The 16,476-nt window shown below is 41.6% G+C and overlaps 1 protein-coding gene, 1 long non-coding RNA gene and 1 other non-coding gene across 6 annotated transcripts in view; 2 read left to right on the top strand and 1 right to left on the bottom strand.

Annotated features, from left to right (window-relative positions):
* Nucleotides 1-16,476, top strand: part of BTBD7 (BTB domain containing 7) — a 109,468-nt gene that overhangs the window by 18,750 nt on the left and 74,242 nt on the right. The window contains exon 1 of one of the 4 annotated variants that reach the window (XM_038545585.1): nt 5,691-5,751. The exons of the other annotated variants lie outside the window; for them this stretch is intronic. The gene's annotated coding sequence lies outside the window, so the exon portion shown is untranslated. Of the gene's footprint in view, nt 1-5,690; nt 5,752-16,476 lie in introns of those variants that run through there. 4 annotated transcript variants of the gene reach the window in all.
* Nucleotides 2,591-5,362, bottom strand: LOC102151779. Its single transcript, XR_005363712.1, has 2 exons — nt 4,234-5,362; nt 2,591-3,102 (listed from the first exon to the last, which is right to left on the bottom strand). It is a non-coding gene; the product is annotated as an uncharacterized LOC102151779 (long non-coding RNA).
* LOC119873172 lies at nt 9,496-9,602 on the top strand. Its single transcript, XR_005363953.1, has one exon. It is a non-coding gene; the product is annotated as a U6 spliceosomal RNA (small nuclear RNA).

Genomic DNA, 16,476 nt, shown 5'->3' with positions numbered 1-16,476 from the left:
CTTTTAAAATTTTTTCACCTTCCTACCTTGTTAGAAGTAAAAACTTTTCTCTCTGTAGCATTTCAGCTGTTCTCTCTTTACATCTTAGGTTGAATTTGTAGGTGTTCAGGATGTTTTGAAAGATATCTAGGTAAGGCTGTGGGACCAGATGAATTGAGGGCCCCTACTCTTCCATCATCTTACCAGTCTCCTATAACCATTTGTTCCAATTATTGGTCCTTTTTAAAATTATTATTATTGGGATGCCTTTTTCTTACTGAATTGGAGGAATTCTTTATATATTTTGGATATAAGCCTTTTTGTTTTTATGTAGTGCAAATCTCTTTTCCTGTTGGATGGCTTGTCTTTTCACTCTCCTTATTGTGTATTTTGTTGAACTGAAGTTCATATTTAAGTGTAGTTGCATTCATGTGTAGGGTAGGCAAAGCTTTACCTCTACCTCCTTAGGATCTCTGGCTGGGACTAAGAATTAAATCAAATAAACAGATCAACAAGAGAAAGTTTTCATGTACATGAAACATGTACATGGGAGCTGATTTAGGAATGTGAAGACCCAAAGAAGCGGTTGGAGCCAAACACCCACATACTAACCTGGACAACGAGTAGTAAATAGAGAAAATAGGACAAGACAAAGTATCTTGAGTTAGAGCAGTTAATTATAAAATGACTAGAAAGATAAGGTTTAGTTGAACAAGATTTGTTTGTATACAGTTCCCCCAATCTTTTACTCTTTGAACTTCCTGTCTCTGGTGATAAGAATGTTTCTTTCCTCCTAGGATAGGGAAGAAATCTTTTACAACTTTCAAGGTACCAGTCACTCTCCTGGGCACTTTGACACGTGTGTTTTTATTTCACTTAATATTTTAGACTCCAGGAGATTCATAAAAACCCTTGCAAACAAAATCATTATAAGCAAACTATAAGAAGAAGTAGAATTTTCCTTTTTATCATGATTTCAAAAACTCAGATTCCTCAGGTGCCTGGATAGCGGCTGAGTCAGTTAAGCATCCAACTCTTGATTTCAACTTAGGTTGTGATCTTAGGGTTATGAGATTGAACCCCATGTTGGCTCCACAATGAGAGCATGGAGCCTGGTTAGGATTCTCTGTCTCCCTTTTCCTTTGTCCCTTCCCTCATTTGTTCACTCTCTTTCTCCATCTGAAAAAACAAGCAAACAGAAAACAGCTTCCATACTGTATTCCAGAAAGAAGCCTTAGGAGGGGCTTCAGTGAATTGTTATGTATGGTAGAAAAAGTATGGAACAGAATGGAATAGCAGAAAACAGAATACACAGTTAATGCAAGGAATGACTCAGGTTTTCAGCACAGGTGTCCAGGTGGATGGGGTACCATTTGTTGATGGAGGGAGCAGAAGGAGGAACAGAACACAAATTCAGGACTCTTGATGCCAAGTGACAGAATCCCACTATTTTTACCCACTCCCAACCATTTTAAGATTTTAAAAAGGAGGAAGTAAGGGTAACTAAATGGCTCATAAACATGAGAAAATCGGAGGTGGATTGGTGTAGGGCACAGCCATGCCGGAGAGTTCACATGATGTCATGGCTTCCCCTCTAGTAAGCTGTTTCTTCTTGTGGTCTTCATTCCTACTGCTCTTGACTTTCTCCTCAGAGCTGAAGAAGAAAATCTACATTGTCCTCTAAAGTCATAATCCCAGAGAAATAGATTAAGAGGAAACATATTCTAGGATAGTCTGGCAGAAATTTCCAGAAATGATTTTGATTGGCCTGGTTTGTGTCAGATGTCCACCCAAATCTGCATGTTTCTAGCACCCATTCTGTTAACCACTACTGAATATTATCTTAGTATTAGCCTTTCTTTTTCCCCCAGTCTGTCTTCCTACTCAGACTCTTAAACTCCTCAAAGGCAAATAATCATTTACTTTTTAGCCCGGGCATGGACACTGTTCTTGCACATGGTATTGGAGGTTTTAAAAAAATGTATTGGAACTAAAATTAGACACATACAAATTCTGAAGGATGTATAAAATGAGTTAATTAAGCATCTTGAGAGTGTAGCTAAGTGGTATAATAAGAAACTAAAAGGTGGATGAATTAAAGTGGAAAAAAATCATGGTACTCTTATGCTTGGGTTCTGTGAAGGTGAATCATACCCAACTAGTCTACTAGAGTTCTCTGAATGTATAGATGGACAGAAGGACAAGGTAGAACCAGCAGACCTTACTTGGTGTTTCAAAAAGCCTCTGATAGGGGTGCCTGTGTGGCTCAGTCAGGTAAGCATCTGACTCTCAATTTCTCCTCAGATCATGATCTCAGGATGGTGAGATCCAGCCCTTGCCTCTGCTCTATGCTGGGTGTAGAGCTTGCTTGAGATTCATTTTCTTTCTCTCTCTCTCTCTCTTTTCCCCCCATCCCTTAGAAACAAAAACAAAAAGCCTTTGATAGATTCCCACATCAAAGGCTTTTAGAAAACTGATATTATCCTGGAATTTTAGATTTCTATCGTTGTTGGTTTTGTTAATTGTTTTTAAATTTTTGTCTAGGAAACAGAACCAAAGTCAAATAAGGAGGGTCAGGAATAAGTGAAAAAGTGTCAATGATGGGCACTGATCTTATTTAACATTTTAATGAATTATCAAGAAGGGTATGGACAATGGAATTTTTAGTTTGCATGTAAAAACTCTTTCAGTTAGTGCACTATTTAGCTGATTAAGACAAAGATAAACTGATAGAAAATACCTTGCAATATGCCCCCCCCCCCCCTTAGCATTCTTAAGTCAGGACAACCCAGCCAGGCCACGTATGTCAAGGGTCTGCAGGTCCCCGCTCCATTGTTTCTTTGGTGATGAAGAGGGTAACACGGGGCATGTGCTGGCTTTGACCATGCTTTGCCTCACGGAAGGGGCCAAAGATAAGTGTGATGTGATAGAAGTCATGGCCCAGAATCATGACCACCAGAAGATTGCAGTCCCTGTGACCAACCTCAAGTTGTCCCTGCCAACTCATGCTCAGTTGGGTGGACTTCCAGCTCCAACCACCTATAACCTTCTGCCTGAAGTCCAGTTTTGGTCCCATGTAGTTCATGCAGTAGCACCAGGTTATTGCTGTAAGCAATGACGTTTCTGAGGAAGAGAGCAAATAAGAGGGTAGTAAGGAGGTGGAAGCTGAGTTGTCCCCCATTTTGCCTGCCAAGAAGCAAGGGCATAGGCCTCTTTGGTCAGCTAGCTGCCTGTCACATATGCCACGGACCAGATTTCTATGCAAGTTTCAGTAATTTTAAATGAGTCTTCTCCATTGAAGAGAAGGGTGGGAGGTGGTGGGATTGAGCTCAGAAGAGAAGAAGGTCTCATTCTCTATAGGACCCTGGTGTTCTACTAATCTTATACCATGCCTGGGGCTTCTCTTTTTTACTGGAGTAGAAGGAACTCTGAAATTCTATCCTGATCCTCTCTCCCCATTTGCTATGAATTTAGAAGGTCAGCATCTGAAGCTCAGGATTACACATTTTTAACACTTTTTACATTTTTTGATAAAGGTTGGAATAAAGTGGTATGGGTTTTGTTTTGTTTGCAAAACAGGAAAATGACAATAGGTGGCTTGAATTTAAATAAGGTTCCATTATGCATTTATGATGAGTATAAAAGTGTGGCTAATAGGAAGTGGCACCCAGAGGTTTTTTGGGTTTTTTTGTTTGTTTGTTTTTTGCAGAGACACAGGAGGAGGAAGAAGCAGGCTCCATTCCAGGAGCCCCATCGCGCCCTGGGCCAAAGGCAGACACTAAACTGCTGAGCCACCCAGGGATCCCCAGAGTGTTTGGTCCTACTAGACGGACTTATTTCCCTTGTATTTTCTCAGTTTTCCATGTATTTTGTCCACTGCCTACACCTATGTGCTCAGTTGAAGAGACCCTTACTGGCTAGAGGAGAATTCTATTTTGGACAAGGGAATACTACAATCTCAGAACCTTCAAGGATTGGGGGAGGGGAGATGTATGGGGTGATGGGGTAAAATGGAGTAATACAGATTGGAAAGAAATAACTTTTTAAGGAAGTAAAGAGGGAATGGTATGAGCACAAAAAAGATATAACAAATCTGAAGGAAGTTCAGAGAAAAACAACGATATTCACAGAGATAAAGTCCATCCATTGAAGGATGTCAGAAACAACAACAACTTGGGCAGCCCTGGTGGCTCAGGGGTTTATCTCCACCTTCCGCCCAGGGCCTGATACTGGGGACCCGGGATCGAGTCTCACCTGCATGGAGCCTGCTTCTCCCTCTGCCTGTGTCTCTGCCTCTCTCTCTCTCTCCCTCTGTGTGTCTCTCATGAATGGATAAATAAAATCTTAAAAAAAAAAAACTTAAATTCTCCAAACACACATGAAATGGATAAAATAATAAAGGACCAAGAGATGATTAAACACATCACAAAATTCGAAATTGCTCTTATTCTTTGCAGCTTAGAGGTGGTTTGAGAACAACAGACTCAATGTTACTTGGAAAACTTGTTTCTCAGAGGATGGGTAGAGATTAAAAACGCAAATATTTTAAAAAGGATTTTAAATAAACAAATACATCAGGTATCTCTAAGACCTCCCTGAGAACTGTGAGGGGTGATGCGCCTGGCGACCAGGGTCAGGCTGTCTGGAGCTCTAGTCTGGGCTTGCCACGACGACTCCCTCATGCTGCGCGTGTGCCCCGGGGCAAACGACTGAGTATTTCTTAGCCCACGTCTCAGCTGTAAACCGGCCACAGCCGTAATACCCGTCGCGGCTACTTCAAAGGGTGGTTTGGTGTTCAAACGAAGCCATGTATTTAGCGGTGTTTTAAAGTACTACGAGGTGCTTCATAAATATAAGGTGTTTTGGTTACGGCGTTGGCTGGAATGATCGCAAACTCCCAGACGCGGGGCCTGGAGGGAAGCGCGATTTGGGTCCTGCCAGGCAGAGATCGGTGCGCTTGCACCATTTCTTGTCCCTCGCTTACGGAAGCATCTTGAGGAGGAAAACTTTTCTGTGTTTTTGAGGTGTTGTTGTTGTTGTTTTAAATCGGCTTATAGCAAGGAGCAAGGCGCTGTCTGTAAAAGTACCCCAGAGAGGTGAAGATAAACCGCCCAGTCGTCACCCAAGCGCCAAGACCGTCAGGAAGGAGTTTTCCGCTGCAAGACGCGCGCTCCATCAGGACGCCGGCGGCCGAACGGCAGCGTGAATTGGTAAAACCGGTCGTCCAGTAACGCGGTTATTACAATTCCGTTCTGATGCCTTGAGTGACGTGTCACAACTCCCCGGAGTAGGCAGGGGGCCGCGCGGCGCTTCAAACTCCGAGCGTCCCGCGCCGCGCTCCCGGCGCCGAGAGGGAATAATGCGCGCGCACTCGGGCCCGGCCGCTCCCCTGCGCGCGAGCCCGCCTCTCCGGCCCGGCCCGGGCGCGCGCGGCCGCGGGCGCGCCGCCGGCCCACGTGACCCTAGGCGCGGCGACTGGCGGGGGCGGGCGGGGGCTCGGGCCGGCTCCGCAGCGCCGCGCAGGCGCCCCAGGGCCGCGCCGAGCCGAGCCCCTCCTGCTCCCTCTAGGAGTCAAAATGGCGGCGAGGGGAACCTGGAGCAGCCCCGGAGCCTGAGCCACTGACAGGAGCGGAGAGGGCGGCGGCGGCAGGAGGAGGATGGCCGGGGGCGCTGGCGCCGGTGCGGACCGCGGTGCTGGTGGCGGCGGCGGGGGCGGCGGCCGCGGTCGCAGCGGCGGCAGCAGCAGCAGCAGCGGCGGGAGGAGCCTCCGGGGTGAGCGTCCCTCGGTGTCTGTGAGGCTGGGAGCCGAGGCTGTGCCCGGCGCGGCGCGGGGCGGGAGTCCCGGCACGGAAGGGGCCGTGCCGAGGAGGTGGGGGCGCCGGGCTGGGGCTGGGGCTGGGACTGGGGCTGGGCCGCCGCGGGGGGCGCCGGGCCGCGGGCGGGGAGGGGGCAGTCGTCCGTCTGGGGCTGAGGCGGCTGAGGCGGCGGCGGACTGACCGGTCCCCGCGCGCTCCCAGGGGCGGACTGGGCTGTGCGCCGTCGTCCCGGGGACGGAGGCGCGAGGTGTGGCGCCTGGGGCGGGGAGAGCGGCCCGAGGTGGCCGCGACGGCGGCTCGGCCGGCTCCGGGCTCCAAGGGGCGGGACCCGCCGCTCCCAGGACGCCGGGAAACCGCTCCCGAGACTGGGGCGCGTGTTTACCCGGCGGCGGGGCTGCTGCCGCCCCGGGGTGGGCGTGAGAGCGGCCGGCCGGAGTAGGCGGGGGAGCGGGCCTGCGGACGGCGGCTGCGGGGAGGGGCAGAAGTTAGACCGTCCGGGTAAGTTACTGGCCCGGGATCCAACTGGAATCGCGTTTTGACAGGTTGGGAGGAAGACAATGCCTGGTGTTTGATAAAGGACGGTGAGCTGGGAGTGCTCGAGTGGCGAAGAGCGTGCGTTTCCAGTGCCCTGTCGTTTCGCACGGCTGTTTACCAGCCTTACCCCGAGGATGGGAACTTTCTCACCGTCTTTTTGGAGAAGCTCTGAGTGTTGCTTCTGCTTTGAACTACAGTAGCACCCTCTTCACACACCAGCTCAGATAATACTCTGGATTAGGTCATATTTACAGAAGCGCTCTTGGTTATCTTTACCAGAGAACTGTTCCCTCTGCCCAAAACATCTTCCTGTAATGAGGAAATGGGCATTTTTTACAGAAGTACTTCGTGTTTTGTTTTGTTTTGTTTTGTTTTCAACGAGCAGAATCTTTTGTCTCTGAATAGCATCCATTTCTTTCAGATTGTTGAAATACATTACTTTCTTCTGGAACTGGGGGAGAAAGATCTGAAATAGCGAGAACCATACATGTTAATAGAAGCTATGATTAAACTTGTCTTGGAATTTTGGAGTCAGGAGAACCTTTAGAAATCTGGTATGACTTGTTTTAGAGCCGAGAAATTAGGCCCAAGGAGATGAGTGACTAGCCGTGGGTCCTACAACTGGCCGAGGATTGGGCCAAAACTAGGATCTGGGCTTCTCTACGTTCCTATTTATTTATTTATTATTTTTTTAAGATTCTATTTATTTATTCATGAGAGACACACAGAGAGAGAGAGAGAGAGAGACCGAGACACAGGCAGAGGGAGAAGCAGGCTCCATGCAGGGAGCCCGAGGTGGACTCGATCCCAGGTCTCCGGGATCGCTGAGCCACCCGGGCTGCCTTATGTTCCCATTTTAGAGAACTCTTTTCACTCCAGTCCCGAGCCTCTTATTCTTCGTTGATTGCATTCTTCACCACCAGTACTAGTGCCCGTCCCTAGGTCTTTGTGCAGTAAAGTTGAAAGCAGAAACGAGAGAGCCTCACTCTGATTCTGACAGCTACCCTCAGTTACCACAAGTTAGCTGATGAGATTTATTTTTTTCCCTAACCTGAATTTAATAAAACTGACATTTCATTTAGAATTTTCATAGGCCAGTAACTATAGTTTCACCCAATTACAGGCACGGTTCATTCTTGCATGCATTCAGTAAAATCCATAGGTCAATATTCTGTCCCACAAAGCCTTAACTGCTCTATTGTTCTGTGCCCCAACACCAGCATTTAAACAAGTTTTGTATCAGACTCTGATTTTAAGATTTAAAACACCTTTGTTGCATTTGCTAGGTTATACCACCTACCTTTCATGTATTTTCTTTTTGAATTACAACAGTTTTCTTTGTTGTGTGTCACAAATTAACCTTCAGAAATGCAATAATGTCAATTAATTCTGATCATGTTCTAGTCAATGAAATTCACGTATCAAAGTTGTACCTTGTGTTCAGTTACCCTGGTGATTATTGAAAATCTGCTTTGCGTTTTACATTATATTAGTCGCTAGAGGAGAACAGAAAGAAGTATAATATATAGACTTTGCCCTCAGGAAAGATAAGGTTTACCCTTATGAGTGTAGGAGACAATCTTCTACATTCTCTGAATACAAAGAATGCTGTAGGTGTTCTGGTTAGAGGGAGATGAGTGAGGCCTCAGGAGTCTAAAGAACTTCCTGAACACTTGGGACTTGAGCTAGCCTATGAAGGTTTAGATTTACAGAGATGCTGGAGCAGTTACTCTGAGGGAAAAGTGAGAGTATGATGTGGAGATTAGCTTTGGGTGAGGGGAATGGAGGGAAACTTGGATGAGCTGATACCTGAATTTGAAAGGCTAAAAAGAAAAAATCACACAGTTGGAAGGATATCTGTCTGTGGAAGAGTTTGATTACTAGATTGAGGAGACTTGGATTTGCATCTTCTTGGGCGAGATATGGGGAGCCTTTGAAAGGTTAGAAGCCAGATATTAGTGTGATAAACCAGCAAGATGAACCTGTCAGTGATCTACAGATTGAGTTCCATCAGGGAGAGAATGGAACGAACCACCAATGACTAAGTAGCTGTTGTAGTTAATTAAATATGAAGAGATGAGACTCTGGACTAGGATAGTCAGTAGGAGGGATCCATGGCAATTGTTGTTTTTGTTTTTATTGTGGTAAAATATACATAAACATAAAATTTGACATTACCAGTTTTAAGTGTACAGTTCTGTGGCATTAAGTACATCTACATTGTCGTTCAACCATCGCCGCCTTCCATCCCCAGAACTCTATTTTCCCCACCTGAAACTCTACACCTGTTAAATACTAACACCCCATTTACCTATACCCCTAACCCCTGGCAACCATTATATATTTTTTGTCTATGAATTTTTTTTTTAACATTTTTTTATTTATTTATGATAGTCATACAGAGAGAGAGAGAGGCAGAGACACAACAGGCAGAGGGAGAAGCAGGCTCCATGCACCGGGAGCCTGATGTGGGATTCGATCCCGGGTCTCCAGGATCGCGCCCTGGGCCAAAGGCAGGCGCCAAACCGCTGCGCCACCCAGGGATCCCTGTCTATGAATTTGAGTACTCTAGGTACTTCATGTAAGTGGAATCATACATATTTATCATTTTGTGGCTGGCATGATGTTTTTAAGGTTCATTTGTGTTGTATTTGTCAGAATTTGCTTCATCTTAAGGCTGAATATTATTTCATGGTATGTATGTACATCCATTTTTGTTTATCTGTCAATGGATTCTTGGTTTGCTTCTACATTTTGGCTATCAAGGATAATGTTGCCATGAATATGGGTGTTCAAATGTCCGTTTGAGTCTATACTTTTCATTTCTTTGGGGTATATACTCCCCTAATTTTACATTCCCACCATGCACACAGGCTCCAATTTCTCCATATTCTCACCAAGACTTGTTTTCTGTTCTTTTGATAATAGCAATCCTAATGGGTATGAAGTGGTTTGTCATTGTAGATTTGTGGTTTTTTTTTTTTAAGTAATTGCTACACACAACGTGGGGCTCTAACTCAGAACTCATGACCAAGAGTCCAGTGATCCACTGACAAAGCCAGCCAGATGCCCCCATTGTAGTTTTTATTTGTATTTTTCTAATGTTTAATGATCTCTTCTGGTGCTTATCAGCTTTTTGTATATCTTCTTTGGAGAAATATCTATTGTGCTTGTTTTGGCAGCACATAGATTAAAATTGGAATGATACAGAGAAGATTAGCATGGCCCCTGCACAAAGATGACACACAAATTCGTGAAGTGTTTGGACTGTTGTGTGTCTTGCTCACTTCATTGTGCCCAGGACTTGCACAAATACATGAAATGATTAAACAAATACTTCAAGGATCTGATTTCTGGTAACTGATGGCCGCATATTTTTCAGGTTCTTCAGATACTCATCAACCATTAATGTCTCATGCCATATTGTAATAGTCTTATTAAGTTTTCTACTTCTAAAAAAGAGAAATATGTATTAAGTTCTTTTACCATTTTTTAGTGTAGTTGTTTGCTTTTTTTGTTGTTGAGTTGTAGGAATTCTTTATATATTCTGGATATCAATCTCTTATCAGGTACAGGATTTGCAAATATTGTCTGTGATTCCTTGCATTACCTTTTCACTCTGTTGAATGTCCTTTGAAGCACAAGTTTTTAATTTTGATGAAGTCTAGCTTACATAGTTCTTTTTTGTTGCTTATGTTTTTAGTGTTATATCCAAGAAATTGTGTGCCAAACCCAAAGTTATGAAGCTTTCTCCTGAAAAAAACCCTTACGTTTAGGTCTTTGCATGCAGATATCCAGTTTTTCCCAGCACCATTTGTTGAAGAGACTGTCTTTTTTCCATTGAATGGTTTTGGTATCCTTACTGAAAATGACTTGATTATACCCTGCAAGGGTTTATTTCTGAACTCTATTCTATTGGTGTGTGAGTCCGTCTTTATGCCAGTATCACATTATTTTGCTTACTGTAGCTTTATAGTAATTTTTGAAATCTGGAGGTGTGAGACCTCCAACCTTGTTCTAATTCAAGATTGTTTTGCCTGTTTGTGATCCTTTGAGATTCCAAATGAATTCCAGGATGCATTTTTCAATTTCTGCAAAAAAAAAAAAAAAAAAAAAAAAAAAAAACAACTTTTTTTAATGCCATTGGGATTTTTTAAATAGGGATTGTATTGAATCTATAGATTGGAGCAGTGTTGACATATTAAATCTTATAGTCCCTAAACACCAGATATCTTTCAATTTACTTGTATCTTTAATTTCTTCCCACAACATTTTATGGATTTCAGTGTAAAAGTCTTTCATCTCCTTGGTTGAGTTTATTCCTAAGTATTTTATTTCTTATTTATCTATTTTTTTTAAGATTTCATTTATTGATTCATGAGAGACACAGAGAGAGAGGCAGGCTCCACGCAGGGAACCTGATGCGGGACTAGATCCCTGGATGCCCAGTATTTTATTTTTTTTGATGCTATCATAAATAGGATTGATCTCTTAATTTCCTTTTTGGATTGTTAATGTACATAGCTCATTTTTGTGTGTTAATTTTGTTTTCTGCAGCTTTACTGAAAGCATTTATTCAAACAGGTGTGATCACACACATGATCTCAAATTTTCTACGTATAATGTCTTTTTGAACAAAGATAATTTTACTTTTTCCTTCTGATTTGAATGCCTTTTATTTCTTTTTCTTGCCTAATTGTTCTGACTAGGACTTCCAGTACTATATTGAATAAAGTGGTGAAAATATACATCCTTGTCTTGTCCTGATCTTAGAGGAAAAATTTTCAGTCTTTGACCATTCAGTATGATGATAGTTGTGAGTTTTCCTTTATTATGTTGAAAGTTTCCTTATATTTCTTGGTTTGCTAAATGTTTTAGCAGGTGTGTTTTAATGAAAGAAAAAAAAAACCTCAGTTAAGGGTGCTGATAGTGTCTCTAGCCTAGTGACAGGGCAAATTCTGCTGTCATTGGCAAAATAACATTAATGCTCAGCTGATGTTTTAGGCATCTGTGTACATTTGCAGTTATGTTTTGGCTGAAGAAAAGTAGTACTACAGTTAATTCAGCAGGGAGGACTGACACTAATCAAATAATCATACAAGTATATGCCTGAATAACTATAGTATGATTTTGCTCACAGCTGTATTCCCAGCATCTAGCATAGTTCCAGGCACACAGGTGCTCCCTACAGCTATTCATTGAATTCAGAAGCAGAAAACTTAAGATTTAACCCAATAAGCTAAAAACTGTATTGCGAATAATTTTTTAATAGAAATGCATTTATTTTTATTTTAAACTGTCTTTCCTGTTAACCCAGTCTTGGTACAGTAGTAAAATAAAATCAGACTTCTCTACTCTTTTTTTTTTTTATTTTTTTTTTTAGACTTCTCTAAAAAGGAACAAGCAAGTGACTTTTTCTAAAACAAGTGTCTTTAAAAGTGAGGCAACATCTTTTTAAGTTGATGGTAGTGGAAGTTGGTTATCAGAATCCAAGATTTCAGGGGCACTTGCGTGGCTCAGTGGTTGAGTGCTTTTGGCTCAGGTTGTGATCCCAGGGTCCCTGAGGGGAGCCTGTTTCTCCCTCTGCCTATGTCTCTGTCTCTCTCATGAATAAGTAAAATCTTAAAAAAAAAAAAAAGAATCCAAGCCAAGGTTTCAAAGGGAGACATAACTTAGAAGTGACTTTTCAGCTGCCTGTTGACTCCAGATTTATAATGCATTTCAAATATTTAGTACTTAGTTTATTTGCAGAACAAGTTCAAAATTCTTTTAATGCACACTGCAGTGGTTTTTAGTATCCTTTTTTTTTTAATTTTTAAAATTTTGACAGTCTGCAAATTTGACATTACAAATTGAGTTTTCATTAACATCCTTATCTCAAATAATACAGGAACTTCAAAAACGTATAATGTACTGTTATGTAAATTGATAGTGAATCCTTGTAGTGAACAGTATGTTAGGATTGGAATAAATAGGAATCACTTTAATCCAATACATAGAGCATCCTTTACATTACAGATTCAAGAAAGTTTTTTGAGCATTGTTGGAATTTTTAGGTATAGTTAAGTAAAAGAACATTGTACTGGAAATCAAATCTCTGTTCAGATTCTGACTATGGTTTATAGGTTTGATCTTAAGCAAGCCATTTAATCTGTCTGGGGCTTAATTATCCTCCAGTGTGTGTGTGTGTGTGTGTGTGTGTGTGTGTTATACATCGATACATAAAATACAATAGTTTACAAAGCCATCTTGTTTTTGCTATTTAATTCTTCCCCGTCCTGTTGTCACTTTCTTATTAGTGTGAACTATTGAACATCCTACTGACCACTTCTCTGCCGTTTGTTCTCCCACTCTCCCTCTCCTTCTATATTCTCTATATTGCTACCACATTTATGTTTCTAAAAAACCCAATTGGGTTAGGTAATCTCCCTACTTAAGAAAAACCTTGTTAAAACTTCCCACTGCTTATAGGACAAAGTCCAAACTCACAAGAGTTTGTAGACTGTCTCCAGCCTTAGATTTCCCATCACTCCAGACATACTAAGCTCTTTCTTGTTTCCTGTGCTTGTGTTTTTCATGTGTTTATTCCAGTGCTTGGAGTTCTTTTTCTTTGTCATCCAGGAAACTCTGAGAAGATGATTCATCACCTACTCCAGGGGTAGATTTTGATTACTCCAAGCCAGTCAGCTCAAGGCATTTCCCTGTAAACTCTTATTTGTCCCAGTCAGATTGAAGGGAAGGAGACATTTTTATTTCTGGGGACGAGGACTTTTTTCCTCCTATTGTATATGAACAAGAGAATACGTGATCCCAGTTGCCACTGGCAGCTGTCTTGTGACTGCAAGGGATGATAAAAATGCCTGGAGAATGGTAGATCAGAGAGAATGCACGTAGGTCCATGATAACATCATTTTAGACACATACTGTACTTGTACTGGAGCCTGGGGCTTTCCCTTCCATGGCATTTCGTCACCTGACAGATAAAATCCTTATGTTGAAGCCATTCCTTTGGAGTTATTTGCCATCAAAAATCACCTTATTGATACAGTCATGTTTATGCTTCAGGACCCGGTTCAAATATGACCTTTACCCAGTACTCACTCATACACTCACTCCCTTACTTCTTTGGCCCACTTCGAGCTCTATTGCACTGTACTGTAATCACTTGCTTATATGTCTGACTCCTGCACTTAACTCTGTTTACTTTGAGCCAAAGCCTACTGGATGGAGCGTAGTATCTGCTACATTATAGATACTCAGCAATGAGTTTTTGGATAAAATAGAAGCATGAAAAAGGGTTTTTGTAAACAATTTTTAAATAAACATGAGGTATGTCATTGTCTTTAAAGAGAAATGGAGAAATCAATTAGACTAGATATACAAAGTGTTCTTTGCTTGCCCTTAATTATTTTCTAAAAATGTTCACTTAGATAAAAAGTTTGACAGTTTCTTCTGACCACAGTCCCTTAAATTTATGAAAAATCTTACTAGTGTCAGAGCCTTGGAAGGAGCAATAATGAATTGTGTTGTTACTGTGCAGTTTCCTTCCTTCCTTCCTTCCTTCCTTCCTTCCTTCCTTCCTTCCTTCCTTCCTTCCTTCCTTCCGAGACTTGAATGCCAGAACTAACTTGAAGTATAATATATGTATTTTTCCCCTGTATTTTGAAAGCATATTCAGGTCTGTTTTATCTGGGATTTATTTGTGAATTGTTCTTTAAAGAAAAATTCCATAATATGGTTCATAAGACCTACTTATTCTTGTCTTCAGACTTTCCCAAAATATTTCTTACTTGCTTGAGACTACATGAGAATTTTCTGGTAAGCAAAAAAAAAAAAAAAAAAGCTTTGTGGCAGAACTAGATGAATTGTAGCAAATGTTAGTAATAGCTTACGACAGAGAGATCTCATTATAGCCTTAATTACAAAGTCATAGTTTTGTCGCATGCTCCCACAATGAAGTCTAACAGAAGAGGAAAGATGGGAAAGGAGAGTTAAGATTCCTGTCTCAGTATACTTCACCATTTGTTGGCTTGAGTCAAATAAATTAAACTTCAACATAGTAATTTGTAGTTACAGTAGCCATCCCCACCCTTGTCCACAGGGGATATGTTCCTAGACCCTTGGTGGATGCCTAAAAGTGTAGATAGAACCCTACATATAACCATACATATATTAAATTTTTTCTTATATATACATACCTGGGATGATATTTAATTTATAAATTAGGCACACTAAGAGATGAACAATAATATACTTGATCTTAGCCAAAAGGCCAAGAACTGGTCAACAACAATAATAGAACAATTTTAACAATATACTGTAATGAAAGTTATGTGAATGTGGTCCCTCCCTCCTTTGATATATCTTATTCTATTGTACTCACCCTAGTGATGATATGAGATGATAAAAATGCCTGTGTGATGAGATGAAGTGAGGTGAGGGACATAGGCATTATGATGCAGCATTAAGCTGGTGTTTACCTTCTGATGATACGCTTTGGAAAGTGAATCCATGGATAAGCTACTGTAGCTATGCTTAAAAATTATTTCTAATAATTGAATATCTCTTTTAATGATTCTTTTACTGGTTTAGTGTTTGTTTTTTTTTTAAGATTTCATTTATTTATTCATGACAAACACACAGAGAGAGAGAGAGAGAGAGAGAGAGAGAGGCAGAGACACAGGCAGAGGGAGAAGCAGGCTCCATGCAGGGAGCCTGACGTGGGACTCAATCCCGGGCCTCCAGGATCACACCCCAGGCTGAAAGGGGTGCTAAACCGCTGGGCCACTGGGGCTGGTTTAGTATTCTTAATTGAATGATGATCTGTGAGATTTCCATTGTGACTATTCCTAGGTGGTTCATGACTCCTCAGAGATTATCTTTAAATCACTTAAACAGCTAAGAGATAACAAATTTTAGACCATGTGAGATATACATTTATAAAGTAGCCATTTTTTTTAAAATAGCCATTTTATTTAAGAAGTATTTCATAACTGGGGGCAGCCCGGGTGGCTCAGTGGTTTAGCGCCGCCTTTGGCCCAGGGTGTGATCCTGGGGACCCAGGATCGAGTCCTGCATTGGGTTCCCTGCATGGAGCCTGCTTCTCCCTCTGCCTGTGTCTCTGACTTTCTCTGTGTCTCTCATGAGTAAATAAATAAAATCTTAAAAAAAAAAAAAAAAAAGTATTTCACAACTAGAAATTCTAAGAGAACACTAAATATATAGTTTTGTTTTGTTATCAAAAACTCAAATACTGGGACACCTGGATGGCTCAGCGGTTAAGTGTCTGCCTTCGGCTCAGGGAGTGATCCTGGAGTTCTGGGATCGAGTCCCACGTGGGGCTCCCTGCATAGAGCCTGCTTCTCCCTCTGCCTATGTCTCTGCCTCTCTCTCTCTCTCTCTCTCTCTCTCTCTCTCTCTCTCTCTGTGTCTCTCATGAATAAATAAATAAAATATTTAAAAAAAAACAAAACTCAAATACCCCCACCCCCAAAGTCAAACTATGACTCTCTAGTAGAGCCAAAGTTCTAAGAACCAGGCTCATCTCCTCATCTCTGCATTTTTTTCTCTCAGTTTCTAGTTTAAAATTTTTAATGGTTACACTTAAAAGAATGTTGCATAGATTAGTGGAATGTGATGTACTTTTATATTCTTTTAAGAATGCATTTTTAATAGGAAATAAAAGTATCAGCAGGAACTGACAGCTGTTTTGAATTACAATAGGTTATATTAGAAAAAGCCCACATGGGCTTAATAAGATTCTCCTAAGCAAAACTCTAGCACGTAATCTCCATGTACAGTAATACCCTGGAATTTTATAGAAAAATGCCATTTTAAAAGATATCTTCATGGTAACTACACTTACCATGGTGAACATTGGGTAATGTACAGAATTGTCAACTCACTATGTTGAACACCTGAATTAATATGTATGTCATTAAATTTTTCATTTAATAAAAATAAAAATGTTTTCTGACTTGACTTTTTAGGTGATGGTTGGTTAGGGGAAGTACCATTTTAAAAAAAATATTTATTTATTCATGAGAGACACAGGCAGAGGGAGAAGCAGGCTCCATGCAGGGAGCCCGACACAGGACTTAATCCCGGGTCTCCAGGATCACGCCCTGGGCTGAAAGGCGGCGCTAAA

The sequence above is a fragment of the Canis lupus genome, chromosome 8 (assembly GCF_011100685.1).
Source record: "Canis lupus familiaris isolate Mischka breed German Shepherd chromosome 8, alternate assembly UU_Cfam_GSD_1.0, whole genome shotgun sequence".
Lineage (NCBI taxonomy): Eukaryota > Metazoa > Chordata > Mammalia > Carnivora > Canidae > Canis > Canis lupus.
This window is presented reverse-complemented; position numbering and strand designations above follow the sequence as displayed.